General features: G+C 38.8%; 1 pseudogene; it reads left to right on the forward strand.

Annotated features, from left to right (window-relative positions):
- Positions 1 to 1,442: 1,442 nt before the first annotated feature.
- LOC107745540 (sodium- and chloride-dependent GABA transporter 2-like) lies at positions 1,443 to 6,305 on the forward strand (annotated as a pseudogene).
- Positions 6,306 to 6,948: the final 643 nt, after the last annotated feature.

Below are 6,948 nucleotides of genomic sequence, written 5' to 3' on the forward strand. Positions count from 1 at the left end.
ACGAAGCGGAGTCCAGCCCGGGGTCGTCACATATGGTTGCCGCAAGCCCGCCGGCTGCTCTTTCGTCGAATCCGCCGGGCGTGCCGTTCTCAAGTCCGCTGGCCGTTCCTCACTCAAGCCCGCAGTGTGACGCTGTATGACGCATTTTATTGAAGACTGTTTCCTGAACCTGCAGAGTAGCCTACAATGGGCACAATGCACTGGATAGCTGGCCAATCATCGTACACCACGCTTTTCAGAACGATGAGCTTTGTAAAAATCGACGCATTTCAGAAAGGTGGGGCATAGATGAGCAACAATAATGAACATTATGTGGAAAATAATGTTTTTTTTTTTTTTTTTCTTTAAACCGCAAAAACACATTGCATTACACCAAATACACAACATAATGTTCTTTTTAGCAACTTCATATGACCCCTTTAATACATTTACACATGCAGAACCAATATTAGTTTCATCAATTGTGATGAACCAACAATTGGGGCATCACAATTGCAAAAGTGATTTATTTTATACAACAGTTCAATAAACAATAGTTGACATCGTGAGATAAATTTTAGTTACAATGTTGTCAGTATTGTTTGTTTTTGTTTTATTTTGCCAATTAAAATTATACAGGGGTGTATGGAAACCTTGATGCCAACCTGCATATGGCATGCATATGCATAATTTATGCTCATATTTGTTAGCTCCTGAAGTTATCTTGAGTAAAACGGTGACAAATCAAGGTATCACCTACAGAGGACCGGAACACACGTGAGTACCAAAGTTTGTTGCTCAGGCTGCTCGTTATAAATATTAATCATGATTTGCCCAAAGTGATACAAAGACACAATTACCGAATCAAACTTCTAAATAAATAAATAAAACAACCAACCAAAGGCATCCTTCTATAATCTGATCAGAAATCTAGTTAAATGTTCTGTTATACATCAGTAAATATGACCTGTTTTTTAATTATCAAAATGATTTGACTTTACATGTTTTTGCTTTTATAATAATGTTCAGAATGTTACATAACTGGTATTAGTAAATATAAATAGTTTCTTAGGTACTTCCTAGGTCATAGTTCAGAGAAATAAATACACACTGTGACTTCCCCTCATCCTTGAAAAACTATATATTTTTATTTTCTTTTTAAAATGTAAATTATTTTTCCACTCAGCTAATTTACACAGTTGACTGGTGCTACAACATGGTAAAAACTTAAAACTTGTATAACTCAGTATACCAGCAGCAGCTGACTAAATGAATGCATGCTAGAGGCTGTAGGTTTTAATTAATTTCTTTAAATTACAAATTTTACCTGACAGACTCTCCCATTGGCTTATTTGTTTCTCAAATTATGCCTTTGTCAGAATTCAGTTGATCCTCCACCACTGCAGAATTACAGCCGTGTGGAGAGCAGGAACAGAGACAACTGGTGAAAACGGTGTGACGGTATGAAGACAATCGAAAGACAGATAGAAGAGAGAGGCTACTGGGGGAGTAAAGCAGAGTTTATTTTAGCTGTGGCGGGAAATGTGGTTGGACTTGGTAACGTGTGGAGGTTTCCTTACCTCTGCTACAAGTACGGAGGAGGTATGAGGCAGCCTAAATACACAACCTATATTTAATCAAATTATTTTGAAAGTATTTAACAGCACACTCTGTATTAGCATTCTGTCAGTGGTATTTTAATAATATATTATTGTACTTGTGTGTTCTCAGGTGCGTTCCCTACCTCATGTTTGTGGCTACTTGTGGAGTACCTCTGTTCCTGCTAGAGACAGCAATGGGACAGTACACACAGGAAGGAGGCATTACATGTTGGCGTCGTCTCTGTCCACTGGCTGAGGGTGAGAATCATAAACCAGCAAAAACGCTTCCTAAAGGGACCTTTAACATTTGTCAACATATGCTTTTACTGTATGTCAGGTATCGGCTATGCAGGGCAGGTCATTCAGGTGTACTGCTGCATGTATTACATCATCATTCTGGCCTGGGCACTCTTCTACCTCATCTTCTCTTTCAGTTCCCAACTTCCATGGGCCAGCTGTGATAACATGTGGAACACAGGTGATAATGTGACCCTCATATAAATCAAAACAAATCTCACAATATATCTGGATAATATGCTGTAATAAAAAGGTGTTCTCTGTTGTAGACGACGTACAACTCAACGTCTGCAGCTACTGAGTTCTGGGAGTAAACACAAATTAAATCATCATTTTTACTAATAACTATATACAAGTGTTCTTATGTGCATAGAAAATAAATGTGTGCACATGCAACCTAACGAGTCTTACCTTTCTGTCTCTATTTATCATGTCATTATACAGACGAAGAGTGCTGGCTCTCTCTGGGGGTATTGAAGAGGTCGGTAAGATAAACTGGGAGATTCTTCTGTGTGTGGTTGCGATGTGGATCATATGTTATTTCTGCATCTGGAAAGGAGTCAAATCTACAGGCAAGGTGTGTAAGTGTGAGACTTTATTTCTGTCTGTTATTTTCCGAAGGTCAACAAATAAGTTTCAGCTGTGTCAGAAGGAAAACAAAATAACTTTATTTGTAATAAAAATAGTTTTGCTTCTTGATATCAAATTAATATAACCCTTTCTTGTATTGTGCCTATAGGTGGTGTATTTCACAGCTACATTTCCTTATGTGATGTTGCTGGTCTTGTTGTTTCGTGGGTTGACTCTTCCTGGAGCTCTGCAGGAGGTTGTGTTTTACCTGTACCCTGAACCGTCCCTTCTTGCTGACTCACAGGTAACCAGTGTTGGGGCAACGCATTACATACAGGGGCATAATGGTTAGAGACTTGTAACCCAATGGTCGCGGGTTCGATTCCCAGTACCGGCAGGAATTGTACGTGGGGGGAGTGAATGTACAGTGCTCTCTTCCATCTTCAATACCACGACTGAGGTGCCGTTGAGTAAGGAATTGAGCACCGAACCCCCAACTGCTCCCTGGACCCCGCAGCAAAAAAATGGCTGCCACTGCTCCGGGTGTGTGTGTGTGTGTGTGTGTTCACTACTCACTGCTGTGTGTGTGCACTTGGATGGGCAGACATTCCGAGTATGGGTTATCATAGCTATCATACTTCGCCACATGTCGCATCACTTTCAACTTTCACTTCACATGTAACGCAAGTTATGTAATCAGATTACTTTCTCAAATAACTAGTAACACATTACTTTTAAATTTACATGCTTATTCATTTCACTTTTGGTGTAAAAGGGCCTTTACAGTTGCCAAAAATATATCTTTTTTTATTTTATTTTTGTTATCAAAGCCCAGCCCAGGTGACAAAAAGTAACACAAAAATAAGTAATGCATTACTTTAATTACTTTATTAACATAGTTATTTTATGGAGTAACACAATATTGTAATGCATTACTTTTAAAAGTAACTTTCGCCAACACAGTAGGTAACTCTTTTTTACATTAATAAATTTTTTTCACATTAACACATTTTTAATTTTCAAAAATAAAAAGGTTGTTTTTTGTTTGTTTGTTTGTTTTTTAGTTTTTTGATGTCACTAGTAACATATAATAAAGTAAAAAAATAAATTTAAAAAAACTATTATTATATTGAAATTAGAGTGCTGTGTGTGTGTAGGTTTGGATGGAGGCCGGAGCTCAGATTGTTTTCTCCTACAGTTTGTCTGTTGGTACTCTCACTGTATTGAGCAGTTACAATAAATACAACAACAACTGCTACAGGTTAGTATTGATGCTTTTAATAAAATTAGAGAACCAAAGAATAGGCTAATGAATGAGTCAACTATTAAGAATGAACAAACAAAGAACAAACTATTTGTTGTGTTGTGTACTATGAGGGATGTTCTTGAAAAATGTGTGTACTGTTTCTTGTGATGCTCAGCCAGCAGATGCCAGACAGTAAACGAGTTGATTGTGTGTGTATGTGTTTTATCAATGTCTATCAGGGACTGCTTTTGGCTTTGCCTTCTGAACAGTGGCACCAGTTTGGTGACTGGCTTTGCTGTGTTCTCAGTGCTGGGCTTCATGGCCCACGAACAGGGAGTTCCCATTGAGGAGGTAGCAGAATCAGGTACTTCAACATAAACAAGGTGAAAAATGATCAGAGAATGTACTAAAGCAGTGCTTAGCATCAGACCTCTCTCTTTCAGGTCCAGGACTAGCGTTTATAGCTTATCCACAGGCAGTGGCCATGATGCCTTTCCCTCAGCTGTGGGCTGTTTGTTTCTTCATCATGATTATTTTGCTGGGGCTAGATACACATGTGAGCTTAAAGTCACTTACACATAAGCTGTATTACCTTGAACTGAAAAATATGAAATTACAACAAATGTTTAAGTATTTGATTTAAAATACATCTAAGTCTAAATCTTTAATTTAGACTTGACTGTAGGCACATTTTGCAGAATTCTTATGCAAACAAATCACAGAGTTAGGTTTGCATTAGAGGGATAGTTCACCCACTAATGAAAATTATCATTTCATTTATTCACCCTCATGTCATTCCAAAACTGTATGCATTTCTTTCTTCTGAAAAACACAAACCAAGATATATATTTTTTAATCTTCTATTGTGTTCACAGTTCTCACGTGCTTTTTTTGTTCTTCCCTATAAAGTTTGTTGCAGTGGAAGCTGTCGTTACATCGATGATGGACCTGTTCCCCGCGGTGCTGCGCAGAGCGGGACGGCGAGAAATTTTCCTCCTGTTCTTCTGTCTCGCTTGCTTCATGGGGCAACTCTTCATGGTTACAGAGGTCAGAGAACAGAGTGTTTATGTGTGAGAGAGTACAATGAGCAAAATGAATAATTACAAAAACATATAAAGGGCAGGCCTTTTGTTAAAGATAACAACTTGGACTCAACTGAAAGATTTTATGAATATGGTTTAAATATGAATATGGAACTGCAGATGACAAATTTCTTGGTAATTATTTGAAATTGTGGCAGATCAGATGCATGCTATAAAACAGGTGTTTTTGGTACACCTGTATTTTCCCTCTCCTCAGTCCTGCTTAATTGAATTGTGGGCTTGGGTCTTGCACATGCAGGGGGGGATGTATGTATTCCAGTTATTTGACAACTATGCCTGCAGTGGAGCCTGTCTTCTGCTTCTGTCTGTGTTTGAGTCTCTGGCCATGGGTTGGATCTTCGGTCAGTTGCACACAAGCTACCAAATTGGCCTTAACATAAAAAGCCGCCAGAGTACAATGGCAGTATTGGAAAGCTAGTGATTTGTAATTTTGCTGTCTAACCACAGGAGCCGAGAGAATGTTTGACGCCATTGAAGACATAACAAACTCACGACCCAACTACATATTCATGTTGTGCTTGCACATGCAGGGGGGGGGATGTATGTATTCCAGTTATTTGACAACTATGCCTGCAGTGGAGCCTGTCTTCTGCTTCTGTCTGTGTTTGAGTCTCTGGCCATGGGTTGGATCTTCGGTCAGTTGCACACAAGCTACCAAATTGGCCTTAACATAAAAAGCCGCCAGAGTACAATGGCAGTATTGGAAAGCTAGTGATTTGTAATTTTGCTGTCTAACCACAGGAGCCGAGAGAATGTTTGACGCCATTGAAGACATAACAAACTCACGACCCAACTACATATTCATGTTGTGCTGGAAATACCTGACTCCTCTTGTGTCCATGGTGAGTGTCTCTGCATTTCTTTCATCTGTTTGAGTTTCACTGATGCTTCGATCAGTATTTTAATGGATATTTTTTGGTTTTACATTCCTGCCTGAGGCATTTCTTTACCACAACCACTTAAGATTAGTTCTTACTCTCTCTTCATGTTCCTTCAACTTCTCTTTCTCTTTCTCTTTATTCTCAGGTGTCTTTTGTCTGTTCTGTGGTGGAGTATGAGCCCCTGACTTTCAACCGTTGGTACGTGTACCCGGACTGGGCGTATGCACTAGGCTGGTTACTGGCCCTGTCCTCCATTCTGCTGGTGCCTGGATGGGCGATGGGCCGACTGTTAGCTGGGAAAGGAAGCCTGAAACAGGTGAGGATGAAAGTGTCTCTTCTCAGCCACTTAGATCTCATCAAAACAGGGATGTGAATGTTTAACCAACTACTTAACCAAAGCAAATCTACACAACTAACCAATTCAGTCTATATAAACCACTTCAGTACTACCAAACTGTTTTTGTGTGTCTTGACAGCGTTGGCTTCACCTGTGTAACCCAGACACAAACCTTCCCCTCAGCAATAAGCAACGAGCTGGAATGAAGGAAACTGTTTCCACCACAGAGATTAAAGACTTGGTCAGATTGAATGTAGAGGAACGCGAAAATTGACACTGAAAGAAAAACATTACAGTTAAAAGTTGTGAACCTCTAAAAAACTGCATAAAAAGGGCCCATTTTTCCATCTCTAGCAACAAAGTATCTTCTCAATACTCCAGTCAGAGCCAAAAGACATTCCTAAACAAAACAGGTTGTTTTAGACAAACTTCATAATTCGGCTCTTAATTATTTAAATCACACTGACAAAAAAGGAACCTTCCCTGTGAATTATTTGTGGGACCTTTTCTGGCTCTCATCAGGAAATGTTTCACAGTGCATAGAAAATGTCAGAGATTTTTTTTCCTGTGTAGTCTTCAACGCTTTTTTTGCATACTGTTACCTAAATAAATAAGTAAAAAAAAGAAGAAAAAGAAATAGAAAAGTTATAAATAACTTTAAAAATATGTGCTTTGTAGCAAATGAGCTCAAAAGGGAAATATTTATAACTAATTATAACTGGTTATAATTAATAATAAATATTTAGATTAGATCTTAGAATGCGGTAGACACGGAAGTTCTTGATGAGTTCTTTAGTAGTGTGTTGTAGCTTTTCCTGTGGTTCTTCTGAATATAGGAAAGTCCACAGCAGATCGACATTGAAGATAAAAACTGCCGGAAAATCAAACTCAAGAGGAGAGTTTTGAGGAGTCTTGGATAGTGTCCGTCTCAAGA

The sequence above is a fragment of the Sinocyclocheilus rhinocerous genome, unplaced genomic scaffold (assembly GCF_001515625.1).
Source record: "Sinocyclocheilus rhinocerous isolate Xijiao unplaced genomic scaffold, SAMN03320098_v1.1 scaffold1159, whole genome shotgun sequence".
Lineage (NCBI taxonomy): Eukaryota > Metazoa > Chordata > Actinopteri > Cypriniformes > Cyprinidae > Sinocyclocheilus > Sinocyclocheilus rhinocerous.